A 15,792-nucleotide genomic window follows, 5' to 3' on the forward strand; every position below is an offset into this window, starting at 1 on the left:
TTGTTTTTTGTTTCCTTCCTGTTTGGTTTGTTTTTTCATCTCTTGCTGTATGAACCATGTTTGCTTGCTTTAATCCTGTCCAGCTACTTAGAAAACATATATCCCCTCCTATTTTAAATTCTACTAATGGTGACTTCCAAGTTTTTTTAAGTCCTCCATTAACCAGTTTTTGGCTGATTACCAAGGGAAAAGTAAAATCCATCTTATGATACACAATCCGATCCAGGTTAGCCAAGGACTGATCGTGCCATTCCTTTTCCCCTAAGGCTCCATCTCCAGAGATTATATGTTTTATAGCCATAGCCTATCTAAGTTATCCCTGGCATTTTGTACTATTTCCAACCTTGAATAACACCTGTTTAGCCCTGCTTTTACATCTAATCTGCTCCAGTGCTCATTCCCAATGCTTTCGTACAAAGATGGCCCCTTCCCAAACTCTTAGTTTTGACTTTTCTCCTATAGTACATCTTTTTTTTCTAAAGGTCACACATGCAACACATTTTCTCTACCCCTTGAAAATCTGAAACTGTCACTCCCTTTTAATCACACGTGAACAATAATTTGGCTATGTATACACTGTTTTAGCCACAACACCATGCTTTGTTCTCTGCAGTAACTGGTCCGTTACTTCCAGTATTTTGTGATACTAAAGAGAACACGTTAATTCCCTTCCAATTTCTTGGATGAAGATCCAAGTTCCAGTGACTTACTCTTATCAATTACTGGTTAATGTATTTACTTCTACTTAATGTACTACCTGCTTGGAATAAATCAAGCTAGCAATCTGAATCACCACCATAAAGGGCGTGATTAGAAAATTATTTTATCTGCTTCTTTCCTTTCCACACAAAATACATCTTTTGCTCGATGATCAATGAGCAATTCTGCTTATTTGCTTGCTCAGGTTTCCTTTAACAGCAAGTCCCTTGATTATTTAAATCAATAATTATGCATTTTCATCTGGCACATAGCCTGCCTCTTACATACTGATGATTTATGAACCAATAGCTCCAGAATCTCATTTCCAACCCTACTGGCTGGATCTCTCTGCCTGATTAGCCAAACCAGAAACGTCTAAAACCTTGACCACTTCAAATCCATTCTACTACGTATTCCCTCCTCAGTGAATGGCGCTGCCACTCAGTCATATAGTTCCTAGGCCATCACAGACCCTTTGACTCCCTCACCCGCACAAGTCCCCAACTCCCATTAATTCTACCTCCCAAACCTCTCTCTGCTTCTCCCGGACTCTCATGATCCTTGCAGCTATTATAACCAATTAATTGTTCTTCCTGACTTTGGTAATGTAATTCCTACTCTCCACACCCACCATAATGATCAATCTCAAACGAAAACCTCCATATGTCACACTCCTGCCTAAAACCCTTTAAGGAATGAAACTTTTCTTAGCCTTGCTGGCTTGCATATAAATCCTATACTCTGGCCTTAATGAACCATTGACACTTCTTCCAAATGCCAGGCTCTTTCACGCCTGTGTGCCTCTGACACAGTGTGCCATCCTAGCTGAAACACCCTTCCCAGCTAACCTGCCTGCCTGGCCAGCCTTGCTTCATACTCAGGTGAACCTTTATAAAATACCCCTTTAAGTAATTTGTCCCAGGGCATTTTAGTGACTCCATTATCTGTGCATTTGAGGTCAAATACCTCACTAGGTCCAATAACAACACAAGCAATTACTATTTAAGGGCAGAATCTATCTCTTCCTTTTTTTTTTTTTTTTTACCTCCAGTACATATGAAAGTCCAATAAACACTTGTTAAATAATCAAATTTAGAAAACAAGAATTTATAAAGAACACAGGTCTAACAATCAGGACCTAACTAGTTCAAATTCACATGAGCATCTACTGACACTTCTGAACGATTAAGGACAAGTTATTGCTCTGCTCTGAAGGAAAGCTCACGGTGAGCACACAGTCTGCGGTGACACAGCAAGGCCCCAAATCCTTCTCCCTGAGTGGCAAATACAGGGAGTTTTCTACCAGAAACAAGTGCCTGGAAGAATGAAGTATTACTACTTCTCAAAAGGGTTAAAGTTCAATACAAATAAAAGATGGTATTATTTCTTCTGTTTATCGTTACAGAAGAATTTCCCTATGAGGATAAAAAAAACAAGTGATCCTTGCTCACCGCTTTCAAAGAAATTTGTCCAAAAAAGCTTTTGACACTTTCCATTTGTTTTGGTTAACTGTGGGCACAGGATGCTGTTACAAACACAATAAATGTCCCTTATCATTCTGCCATGTCATTCAGTTACCCACACAGCAACAACGAAGGCCTGGCAAAAGCACGTGATCACTAGGCCAACCATTCAGCTGTAACACCAGAAAAAAGCATGGTAGCCGAACTATAACCATCCACGGCAAAAGACTGACATACGTAAAGAGCTAAGATAAACAGCTTGGACCCATCTTCGAAATCTGATTATAAAAAGCATTCCTTGTACTAAATAATTCATAGTAGTGAATTCTATCATAACAAAGCTGATAAGACCCCATGGAATACAAGCCAGTACTTGGGAACACTTTAATGAGTATGAATTATGTATTGTAAGGTCATTTGTTTTAACAGCCTTTTGTCTGTAACAAGCACTCACTAACTGAAAAATCATCACTAAAAAACACTTATTTAAATAAAGGAAAAATTTAATAGACTTTTCTGAATTAACACAGATTTTATATTTTATCTTTATTTAAAAAAAGCTTATAAACTGCTGTTTCTTCATTTGTTTAGCACATGTGCTCTACCAGTCACTGCTCTATATTCTGATTATTCCTGAACTTCCAAAACCCTCATTTCTTTCCAGGCTAGTTTACAGTAAACTATGAAGTGGTTTTAAAAGATGTCCTATCACTTCCTTCCTTCGATGCTCCTAAACCCCAGGCAAGGAAAGGAGCCCTACAGCCCAGTGGTAAAGGCAGGACTCCCTGCCAGGGAACTTCTCCACTGACCCACACCCAGGGCCCCACGACATTCTCACGACCTGAGTCAGTCATAACAACAGAGTCTATCTAAGGGACAATTAGGTTAGTAGGACACAATCAGTGTCTAGCAAAACAAACTGAATGTGTTACTCTACTTCTATGAAAACTCCTGCCTTGCCCCCTCCTGCCCACCCTCGCCCCTCAAAAACAGAAAGAAGAAGAAGAATTAGACCTCTTGGCTGCTTGACCTCCGTTTTACTGTGCACAGACGTCCAATGCAATGATAATTAACAGAAAATTAAGAAAGGAGAAAAAGCAAGCAGGAAAAGCCACTGACTCACAGTCACACAAAACTCTCCTAGCTTTTAATAAAAAGATTTCTCAACAAACTTAAGTAAATCATGGCTATACTTTATGTTTTAAAACTTACATTCTGAGGAACTAAATTCAATCGCTGTTACATTCTTCTTCATACCACAGAGCCACACAAGTCTTTAAACGGATTCTGTGAAGCTGACCAAGGCGGCTGCGGGGCAGACTTTCTCAGCCAACACCGCCCATCATGTCACTGCTGCTGCACCGCCATGCAGTCCTCTCCTGCTCTTCTGAACACACACTACAAATCATGCCAAACTTTTACGTTCACTAGAAACAAATGTACTTTCTCTGGCACACTCATCATGTGAAACTACGATTTTATGAAGATACTACCCAAAGAACAAGGATGACTGTTTTAAATTAGTAGTGGCAATAATAAACACGGTATGCTGAGGAAGCTACCTAGGACTGTACGTGAGACTTTAAACATAAAGGACTCATAGAAAAAACCTGAAAATCTAATTAATAGTGATTACAGACTTACACTCGAAATGGAATTATAGAATTGACATCTACTTCAGTTTTGTTTTCAGAAAACTTCTGACTCTGCAGAAGTCCATTCCTCTGACTAAAGAACTGATAAAATCTTAGAAAAATGGCAAACAGTAAGAGGCTTTAAAAGCACAGATTTATTAAGGATGGAAACAGCCTTATTTGGGTCTTCACAAGAAATACCTTACATGTCATACTTACAGCTAAAGTCAGGCAGCAACACAGAAGTTAACTTTTAATTTCTCCCAGGATTCACTGAGTATTTACTTACCTTTTAGTGAACCTGCCCTTTTACGTGAGGAAGGCTGGACAGGCCCTGACACACCTTCCCCAGACATGCTCACCTGCTTCCACCTTCCACGCTGATGACCCCAGAGCTGCTCCCCAGCCGGACTGCTCTGCGGTGTTCAAGCCACATGCAACCACCAGCTACCTACTAGACAGGTCATGCGGGCCTCCCACAGGCATCCAAGGTCCACGTGAGTGAGGCCTTCCCCACCCCCGCCCCACCAAGAAGCCACGTTTGTTCTTAACTTGGGTAGTTCTGGCGAATGCACATTGAATGAGAACGGAGGAAGCTGTTCTGTACTCTCGGCGTAAACAGCAGGGCTCTGAACTCTACACTGATCTGGTTAATATTTCTTCTCCTTTGCTCTTCAGCACTAGGCACTATGGTAACTTTATCTAAAACTGAGGCAAAACCTGTATTTCCTTGTATCTTAGAGTATTTCAACTTTCCCTTCCCAAGCCAAGTGGAGGGATCTGCGCCCTTCTGACAGTCACTGACTGGAAGGTGCTCCGCGTGGGAGGCCATCTTGGCACTGCAGTGACAAGGGCAGACCAGAGGTAAGTGTATTTTGCACAGAGCTCTGAGAAGGCCTCCAAAACCATACGAGACAAGGTTTGCCCTCCTGACCCCCATGATCATACTCCTTCTGCTTATGAAGGAGGACAGAGACAGTCACAACTGCAAAAGAATTAGAAAACGTAACAGAGAGATGAATCAACTCTTCACGCGTAGTCAAAGACATCTAAACCCCTGCCTTCAATGAGGCAGCAAACACCAGGACACAAATAAAACATCCTAAGAATCTGCAAGAAAGTGAAGGCTCTCATGTCTTTATTTCATCCCATTTCAATAAACAGCCACAGCTACTCAAAGGTGGGGGACAGGGGTAGGGAGAAAAACGTGCTGGAACTGGAGATAAAGGACAATATCACCTACCCAGACCCTCTGCCGTGACTGTGGCCCATCCCAGACACCCATCCGCTTGCTTTCTTATCTTCTCCAAAACTCATTCAGCCACTTTTTGACCACAGCTAACGTGTCTACCAGTGGCTGGGAATACAGAAAGCACTGAGGCAATTCCAACCCATCAGGTTATTCGCAGGGGAGACAAAGAAACAGACTTTACAATATCAGGAAACAAGTATTCCACCAGACGCCGTGGCAGGGACTGCCAGGACAAGAGCTGACGGGAAGGATGCCCAGGCAGCCTGGCAGCCAGGCCAGCCCTGCAGAGAAAACACCGAGGTGCGTCTGAAGGAACTGTGAGAGCTGGCCGGGCAGAGGACGGGGACGTCCCGACTGACGCAGGGAGAGCGGGGCCACCACAAGCAGGGCAGGAAGACAGGAGCTAAGGACGCAGCAGAGCAAGCACCAACGCCCAAACCGCAGTTAGGAGACTAAGGGATTGGAAATTATTCAAGACAATAGTTGAAGGGTTTTAAACAAGGGAAAAACCTACCTAGAAACAGGTAGAAGGTGTTGGGGGTCTTTCCTTAAAAAATGAATCAACGAGTAGATAGACAAACAAATAAATTTAACTTAATCCTAAATTTTAAAAGGGGGAAAAAGAGGACGCTAAAGGGGGAATCTATTTTTTAAAAAAAAAGAAAGAAAGAAATAGCACTTCTTCTTGGTAATCTTACTTTTCCTTGGTAATTTTAAAGTATAGTATAGGATCGCTTAAGTCTGGATTTTCAAATATAAACTAAATTTCTTCATACATCTCATAAACCAAACTCAATACATTTTTTTAACAAATATATCTGAGGTCCCCTTTATAATAACCTTGATTCTATTTTGATGCTAGTTCCTGACCTGCCATTAACTAAGAACCAAATAAAGAAGTATCAAAGCACTATAGCTTTTACCCCTATTAAAAACAAAACTTGAAACCATAAAGGTACAAGTAACTCTTTATAATCAACATCACAGGAGAGGAAAGGGTCGATCTTCTGAGCACAGTGTTCAAGACCTTTGATAAGGTGGTACCTTCCCAGGTTAACTGCCTATGTATCTCTTCTTGAGTTCATGAATATACAATGTATTTCTGGTCCATTTGGCTTGGCCTTTAAATGTTTTTTAAAATAATTATTGACATTTTGATTGTTCTTTTAAACTTCTAGCAATTAAAAATATGAAAAGATACTAAATAAAACGTATCTGTTTTGAAGTGGAACAACTTTTTACTATGTCAGCATTTGATGAACACAAATCAAATGATAATTTTCCATCAATTCAAAATTAGTAATTATTCCTAAGAAGGGAATAACTTAGTTCAACATTTTCTCCATGAGGGGATTATCAGAACATCATAATGGAATTCATTTGGCAAATATATACAGTAAGCACCTTCTATGGGCAGAGAGAGGTTCCTTCCCCTTTACAGAAAAGCCAAACCACTTACCTTGAACTAGGAATGGGCTAGCCTCTAAGGAAGGGAAACAGAAGGATACTTGGTGAACACCTTAGTAATAAGTCAGGTTCAAATCAATGTCATCTGACTCCTGGTCCTGTTTCAATGTATGTCCTAATTAGAGGAGCTCAGCTCTTACTTTGTTCCTTGTTGCCCAAGCCTCTAATTTATACATAATCACCCAAATGGTCTCTGTCCTGACCCCACACCCCTCTCCATCCCCACCAACTTCGTGTCTGGCATATACTCCTGTTTTTTCCCAGTCCTGGTTCCCATCTCACCCCACTCTGAGATCTTTCAAAAATTCAGAGTTCAGACACCAAGCCCAGGTGAGACCTTTACCCATTTCACTGAGTAAACCTCCCTCATACCACACCCTGTGGGCCCCTGTGTCTGCCATTCACCCTATACTTCCCTGAAATCAATTGCTCAACTGTCCTGGATGTTCTCTCACTACTCGTATCTGCCCAGACCTTCTGCCCCATACAGGCTCTGGGATGCAGTCATCTGCCATTCCCTGAATGGCCAGTTCTGACAAGAATGGTCCCAGAACCTGCAGGAAACACAAATATGTACAGGACATGATTCACACCTTCCAGAAGCATATATTCCAGGGAGGAAGCTAAGACAAGTACAACTACAGGGAGAGTCGATAAGCACTAAAGGCCTAAAGAAGCAGAAGGAAGATTTTTTTGTACTTTTTGTATAACATTGGAGCAGAGTCTCAAAGGATAAAGATGATTTTTAATCACTGAGATTGAACAGCTGAAGTATAAAAAAAATGGAAATTAAAAGCAGCTAGAAAAGCATAAAGATAAAGCAGAGGCCAGAAAGGGTACAAAATTTATCAAAAAATGGTAAGTTGTCAGATGGGACCAACATCTGGGGGAGAATAAAGAAGTGAATCTGGAAAGGCAGGTCAGGGTTAAGGCTGAAGACAGAGGTCCCGATAGAGAGCTGTTAAAGACGGGTGAGCCAGGAGTGATCATACAGATAATACTGCTCACGCCTGTCTCCCATCTTCTGCAATTAATCAAAACTGAGTTTTAAAAGCATAAAGATAGATCTTCGCTTAGATTATTTGTCTACTCACTGGGAGCTACTTAACAATACCCCCAAATTTCTTTCTTCAACCTGTGAATTGGTGGGACCCAGTAGGAAAGTGGGGAGAACAATAAAGGAACAAATGGGAAAAGGAGGATCATAAAGGGAAGAGACACAGACTCACCCTTACAGCTGCCGCAGCTCTCCAGAGAGCAAACGGCCTGCCTCTCTGCTTGCAGGCAAGTATGCCTTCCAAATTCAGAGAAAGCTGGCCTTGATTTGAAACTAAGCTTAACATCAAATGCTGTGCAGCCAACTGGATCATCTTCCCAGAGGTCTCAAGATGCATATGCATACCCAACAAACTTCACAATGAAGAAAAATGGATGTTCATTTGGGTCTTACTCTGGAAACACTGGCATTCAGAGGCTGACAACCCATCTCGTGAACAAAAAAGGCCTAGGAACTGTAGCGTGCCCTGCAGGGACCACAGCCCAGGAGACAGGGTGTCCTGGCAACCTGAGCACATCGTTGCAGCCCAGGCTCCTTTATATTAACTGAACCATTAATCACACCCCATGATCTCTCTCCTAAGCCAGACACTCAACTCTTAAACTGAGTTCTGTGGATATTAATTTAACTCACCCTAAGACCCTGTGCTTGGCCTCTGAAAATATACAAAAACGAACCTGGACTCAATCCAGGACTTCAAAACCTTCTTTGTCAAGCTGTCTCTTCTTACATTATTTATGATCTACATATGTATATGTGTATAAATGTATATTTCTTTAAGGTGGGTGTAGAAATGGTGATAAACAAAAAGCGCCTGAATTTATTGATACACTCCAAATTAATTAAAGAAAAAGGTAAACAAAAAATCACTGATAGAAAGTAGTTTTAAAATGGCCATGTAGGCTTGCTTAAGTAAAGAACATAACTTACATGTTAAGGCCTGTATCTGGGACAAGGAGGACAGCTAGAAAGGACTCGAGAACCAGCTCCTTGTTATCGATGGAAAAAGGAACAGGTTAGTCATCACGCCGTCATCACGCTGTTCCCAAACACTTTCCAGCTCGGCCAGATAAGCAGGACAGGAGAGCCTGGCAAAGTCAAACCCAGGAGCAAGAGAGGGAACTGCAGGTAGAGCTTGGGCCTTGGGGCCTGGAGGCAAAATCTCTGCTGCCAGGCTAAGGGCTTTGCCCTTAAGCAAAATGCAAACCATCTCGACATAAGGGAAGTGGTAAGCCTTCACACCCAGCTGAGAAAAATACCCTAAAAATGCCAAAAATGGTGAGAACAGCACACAGCACAAGCAGTACACTCAAGAGGGACTGTTTGGTTGGGACAGAACTAAAATTAACACTTAGATGTACTATTTTCTCTCACTAGTTTGAAGTGGAATTTTCTATTATTACTCAATTCTTATTTAGTTATATGTATTTATCTAATTTATTTTAATTGATTTATAACACTGATTTCAGTAATACCTGGCCACCAGTTGAGCTGAGACACTGGCTACATATGCTAGAAGGGTCTGATTACTAAGTGTGAACTACTCCAAGGGCCACACAGCCTCAGTGAGAAATGATGGTAGCAGCAGGGATGGACTTCCGTCATAAATAATTTTTTAAATGAAAAAATCTTTTTTAAAAAGGCCATGTGGCATTTCTTCCTGTTGCCTGAGGAACACCTCCATGAAAATCGCTTGCACTACATCAGAGAACAGCAGCTTTCCAATCTGTGTATAACAACCATCTGGGGTGCTTGCTTTTAAACGCCAGTGCTTGTACTTAAAAACCAGTGTTTCTGACACAGGCATTGTGAGGACCATAGTTTGAGAAACACAGTAATAGGACAAATGCTTTGAAAATACAGCCTACCACGGTGATGGCAAGAAGGTTACTATGTATTCTTGAACAGCTATACAAGTTTTCTAAAAATTATTTTCAATGTACAGATAGATATAACTATTTCAAGGAATCATAAGACAAATCCTTTAGGATTGATTTGATTAATCTCTAATAACTGCTTTGTAAGATAGGATTTTCACTGAAACAGGGAACACATATAATAAACAAATGAGAACCAACTTAAGAGAGAGGCATGGCTACAGAGAAAAAGGAAACAGCCCATCATGATCTCTGAATCATGGCAAAAGAAGAAATTAAAGGGAGAAACTGGTCAGTGGGGTTAACAAACGTTTCAGTCATACATACTGTGCAAGAAGCAACAAGGACACGTAAGTTATTGTCAATACAGCAAAATGACAAACAAACAATGAAGCCTGGCCCTCATGAATCAAGGTATCTAATATAATGAAATGTGTTATTTATGAAATACTGACCAAACAACCCTGTGATCACCCAGGAGCTTTCTGGCCTTTACTATCTATCTACCACCTCTAACTAAGGACTGCTTCCTAGAACTGGCCTCCGTAACGAGAATTTCTTCTTCTTTGATCCTATTTCATAGTAAGGATATAGCAACATACCCTAACGTTCCTCGTTCTAGAGGCAACAGAAATACTTCCCCACTACACAGCTGGGCTCTCGAATATTTGCTGACTTGAATCAAGGCCCTGATATGGGCAATCAGAGGTGCAATGTCACTCTATCCTCAAGTCTTTTTTTGAGCACGTACTGTGAATGCAACAAGACTGCTAATTCAAGCAAGTGAAAACAAAACACCGTGCCTACTACCAAGAGCATGACAAAGGTAACACACAAGGCAATATGGACTATTAAGGAATCTAGTGGAATGTGGATTAGCAAATTCACATCCTTGAGTTTCAGTTTATTCTCACATTAAATGAAAAGGCCAGTTTAGACAATTTATAAGTTTCCTTCCAGTTCTGAAAGTATTTGATTTAGTGAATTATGGACTTAAGGTCTCCTAAGGGAAACTACAAAATAATGGTGAATGGAAAATTTGATTTTGGAACAGCTCTTCTATGGTAGTATAAAATACAAACTGCAGATGACATATGTACAGGATAACCTGGGTACCTTTATCTCTCAGGTACAATCTCTGTACAACCTTAAAATATTCTGTTCAGAACAGAAAGACCAGAAATCTTAAAAATCTTTTGTGTGGTGAAGAATCTGGGAGGGAAAAAAAAAAAGTACAGATTTTGCTTGTTAAACTTTAAGTGTAAGTGAATAGAAGTAAAGATGAGGTCATCAGGTGACCCTAATCCAGTAAGACTGGTGCGCTTTTAAGAAGAGGAGGAGACACATGAAGAAGGCCACATGACACAGGCAGAGACTGGAGCGGCGCACCTATCAGCCAAGAAGCGTCCAGGACGGCCGCCAACACAGAGGCTGAGAGAAGGGCATGGGGCATGTTCTCCCAGGAGCCTGCACGGAGAGCACAGCCCTGTGGGCAATTTGATTTCTGACTTCTGACCTTCAGAACTGTGAGCGTAAACACCTGTTGTTTTAAGCCACCCAGTTTGTGGTAATTTGTTGGGGCAGCCCTGGGAAACTAATACAGGAGGTGTTAAGTACCGAACCCAGAGCATCCATCACCTGCACCGCAGCAGTCAAGGGCCCCCAGAATAGCAGCCCCATCGTGAGCAGTGGCTGTGTAGTCCCAGGCTGGTGGCTTTCTGATCACGAAAGAGGCAGCAACTCCCTTGGTGGCCCAGTATTGGGAAACCTTGCTAGAAGCTCAGACTCCCTCCCAGCCACCAAATACTATTAAACATGGTGTAATAAATTCCTTCCTACTTAAAAGAGAGAGGGAGAGAACGATGAGAATGATTAGAAGAGCAGTGGGAGAAGCGCCCAATAAAATACAATTCTTCATCAACAGCTGATACTTTGAACACTCTAGGTCACAAAATGACAAAGTGAAGTTGAAAACAATATGCCATTCAACAACCAAAATATTTATCAAATGTAGAAACTTCATTAAAACTTTATTTTAGGTGTATATTAAAAATGTTTAAAAAATGCCATTTTTCACTGAATACCTCACCTGCTACTATGCTATTCTAAATGTGTCTAAATACCAAAGACTGTTAAACACACACACACACACACACACACACAAGAAGTGAATTTGTAGGTTACCATAAAAAATTGAGAATAAACATCAATTTATTCCTATAAAATCAATCCATCAATAAACATTCTTCTTGTATAATGTCTTTCAATTTACCTGTACTTGTTAAATAACAAACCATGCTTAGAAGTAAACTATTTGAAATAAGGACAAGCTATTTGCCTGAAATAAATTACCTATTGTCCAGTTCTGGGTATCTTTATGACAGTATGCAAACATATCCCATTATTTTACTATAGGGTTCAACAGATATAAAAGGCAATGGAAGACTGGCAACTCCTTACATTTTAGAGGTATAACAATTTTTCATAAACATGTCTAACTGTTCCATTTTTCCAATCATAATACATAGAGGATATGTGGCTTTGCTATGGTTACGACCACAAAAAAATTAGAGTAATTTGCCAGTTAAGTAGGAGAATATGAGAAAAATATCTTAACAATAAAAAAAACAGAATTGGAAGCACACTAGAAAGAATATTTTAATTTTTTCCATTTTTGAATCAGTATTTAAGTATCTTTCTGCAACTCTCACTTTTTTTGTTGTCCAAACTATAACCCCCAAGGCTCTTGTGGCTTTTTCTACCTGAGGAACTAAGGATTACTGCCCTCTCCCCACAAAGTTTAGTAAAAACATTAACTTGTGCTGGGAACAATTAAATTATAAATATGGAAATCACAGGGCAAAACGGAAGAATAATTAAGGCAGAGAAAGTAGAAATGGCAGCAGAGCTGGGTAGGAGCCTCTTCAGATAAAGCTGGGCAGCAGGGCCTACCATCAGAAGAAACTGAGAAGACGTGTTTTTCCCACCACAAAACGTCCTAAGAATAGAGAAAGAGGTGAAATGAAACTAACACTCACTGAGCCTACTACCCTCCTTCTACAAAGATGTTGTCATTTACTCCTCAAAGCAATGTGACCTGAGCTGAGAAAACTGCGGTCTGAACAAATCAAGTAACTCAAGCAAGGTCAGAGAGTCGGAGAGAAGCCTGGGCCTTAGTCTTTTTCACATCATGGTAAACACAGAAAATGATATTTGTGCAGCAAGGTCACACAAAGAGAAGAGGCTGGTAGCAGCGGCTGGCAACTAGCCCGGAAGCTCTGAAGCCCCAGGCCCCGCCCCGAGGGGTCCATATTTCGGCCCACCCAGAACCCACTCCTGGCTAGGACTGGGAAATCCTTCTGTGTAAGCTCAGAACTGTTGCCTTTTCCATTCCATTCAACCGCTTCTCAGCAGCTGCAGCCAGGTCAGCCACAGCTAACTCTACTGAAAGCAAAGAGTCAGGTACCCCGCAAGTACTCCCAGGCCACAAACGCCCGTGACTATAGCCTCTCCTTACAAATGCAGGCCCTTTTTAGAATTTTTTTTTTTTTACTGGAAAAAAAGTCTTTTATAAAAGACTGATCAATAAATAAATAAATAAAAAGCTTAATAAAATGATTAAATTAGAATGCCAAAAAAAAGAAAAAAAGGTTGAGTCAATTTTTCTAACAAGAAAAAAAAATCTGTGCACCCTCTTGCTCATGCCAGAAATTCTCTCTAACAGCAGAAAAAGCAGTCACTCCAGTCGACTTAGAACAAAAACTACTAGTTAAAGAAACACATTAAAGCACATTCCTTCTAGGGCTATCAGTCAATCAAGCAAAGAAAAATGTCTGACATCAGAGTCCATCTTGGCTTAGCAACAAGAAGGAAGCGGAGAGAGGGCAAATCCATTGAACATCACAGGATGGGTGTGGGATCCCACCCCCCCGCACCGAGGCAAAGAATGACAGAAATCCCTGAACAGGTGAATAAATCTGAAAGAGGCTGATATATTTATGAGGCCCCTGAGACTAAACACAAAATCTGGCAATGAATAACTGGACGTTATTCTGAGAGGACTGGGGAAGATCAAGAGAACGTCACAAGGGATCAAAGGACCAGAAAAGGCGAACACAGTGCTGTGGAAAATCCCTGTCAGCCCAAACATCCATCCTAGAATCAGGTTTAGACCCTTGGTATTACCTTCTAGGGCAGAACTGGGCCTCCAGCCTGACTGTATAAACAAAGTTTTACTGGAACACAGCCACACCCACCTGTTCAGGTATGTCCACAGCTACAGTGGCAGTAGCTGTCACAGAGACCATACGGCTCACAAGGCCAGAAATATTTACTCTTTCATCCTTTAGAGACAAAGTCTGCGAACCCCTGTTCTCTACAAAAGCAACCTGGTATGAAAAAACTGCCTTTAATGACTTACACTGATTATCAATAGAAGACCAATGGCAAGATTTACAGAAAGGTCTATTTCCATTAAGTAACAGAAAACATATAAATTTCTAAAATTTGATAGACCAATTAAATAACTTCCATTCAGTTACACACTATTCCGATTAACACTTTGGATAGCTATTAGCAAACAGCTCATTGTATCGGCTCGTTATATACATAGTATGACAGCTGTTATTTTAACAAAAGTTAAAAAAAAGAAGTTATCCTGCTCAAAAAAATTAAGGAATGCTTCAAGACCATCTATCTGTCCTTCTCATTTCCACTGCTCACTAAAAACCATGAAATATATTCTCGGTTTTCCTTATTCTGTAAAGATATATAATACACAGGGATAATCAAACTATTAATCACCAAAAGAGGAATCAGCAGTTTAGAGGTTTTATAGCTCTAAGAATGAATGGTTCTACATTAGTTCTATGTATAAGTTCAAAATTTCTCAAATGCCGTTATACCCTGCAAATAAATATATTTGATTACAATTATATAAATTCCCTATAAAATTGAAGGGAGGAAGAAATGAATTGATACATTCGAAAGTATGAAGAAATGCTTCTTAAAACATCTTGTTATACATTTATAGAAATGCTGATAAAATAATTGCTGGTAAGGCAATTCAGAGCAAACATTAATCACACATGTCATTTCCAAAACACCCTTAGTATTATGCTAAGTTTGCTGCCATGTTTTATGAATGATGTACTAAAACACCTACCCACATAACTCTTGAGCAAATATTTGAAGGGACAAATATATTAATTTGAATGAAACCAGGAATGTGGACAGTGTATTGCTTTATGCAGCTGCCCTGCACATTTTTTAAACACCAAAGCCTGTTTTAAAAAAAAATCAAACATAAACCTGAAAGGAATTTTGGGGACCTATTACCTAACTAAGCAACTTCTTTTCCAAAACTTCATTAAGTAATCGTTATTCTCTCCTCTCCAGATGCCCTGAACAGTGGCTACACTAGTAATACTGGAAAGATACATTTTAAAACATTAGACAGTTCCAATGAAAACAGTTTTTGGTTCTAGAAACACCATAAAACTCTCTAATGATTTCTCTGACTACATATTTAAGTTAAAAAAAAAAAAAAGAAATCTACATTTCAGTAAATGCACGAGTCGGGAAGAAAATACTTAAATGTTTGCAATAAACCAGAGCCTCACACTGCCAACTGCAACCACCAGAAAGATGAAGGGAGGGGAGTATGAGATCAGATACTCCTGCGCACAAACTATACCCGCGTTCTGGTCATGTGGAAACTACAAAACTGAGTTTTACTATTCGGGTAGGTTAACACCCGAGGCCTCAAACCTCCCCTCCCCACCAGTACGCGGCCATCATACCAGGCGTGCTTTCCTCATTCTTGGAGTAAGTGCTGCTTTAGGGGCTGGAAAAGTGCTCTTGAAATTGTCCAGCCAGGACAATGTGTGAGTGGGAAAGGGCGTGGAGGGCGCTGCAGGTGTGACCCGAGTCAACGACCCCGAGCAGCACAGCAGTGCAAACTAGGAAATGAGTCTGCACTCCAGGGACGGTCTTTACTTTTTTAAGTGAAAAAAAAAAATTTTTAACTGTGGAAAGAGTCCCAAGTAATTGTAAAAACGCTTAAGGATTGGGATTCCGACATTTCTTGGTTTTCATTTTCAGATAATTTCAAAGAACGAGGAGGGGGCTCGTGAGAGAAACGCGTAAAATGAGGAGGGGGCTTGTGAGTGCCCCTCCTCCCCTCCATTAGTCACACCAACCGGTGGGTCCAAAGCGCGGCTGAACCTTGAAAGGAGACGAGCACCACGGGGTCCTAGGAACCTGCCGCTGCGCCCTCCTCATTTTACGCCTGTTTCTCTCACAACCTCCCCTTACACTCCCCGTTTACCCCACACGCCCCCCC

General features: G+C 40.8%; 1 protein-coding gene across 8 annotated transcripts in view; it reads right to left on the reverse strand.

The window, feature by feature from the left end:
* Positions 1–15,792, reverse strand: part of NEK7 (NIMA related kinase 7) — a 146,187-nt gene that overhangs the window by 128,156 nt on the left and 2,239 nt on the right. The window contains exon 1 of one of the 8 annotated variants that reach the window (XM_029231253.1): positions 15,251–15,537. The exons of 5 other annotated variants lie outside the window; for them this stretch is intronic. The gene's annotated coding sequence lies outside the window, so the exon portion shown is untranslated. Of the gene's footprint in view, positions 1–4,158; positions 4,181–8,502; positions 8,783–15,250; positions 15,538–15,792 lie in introns of those variants that run through there. 2 more of the 8 variants (XM_029231252.1, XM_029231248.1) reach the window with 2 other exon arrangements.

The sequence above is a fragment of the Monodon monoceros genome, unplaced genomic scaffold (genome assembly GCF_005190385.1).
Source record: "Monodon monoceros isolate NGI ecotype Baffin Bay Population unplaced genomic scaffold, NGI_Narwhal_1 Super_Scaffold_18, whole genome shotgun sequence".
Lineage (NCBI taxonomy): Eukaryota > Metazoa > Chordata > Mammalia > Artiodactyla > Monodontidae > Monodon > Monodon monoceros.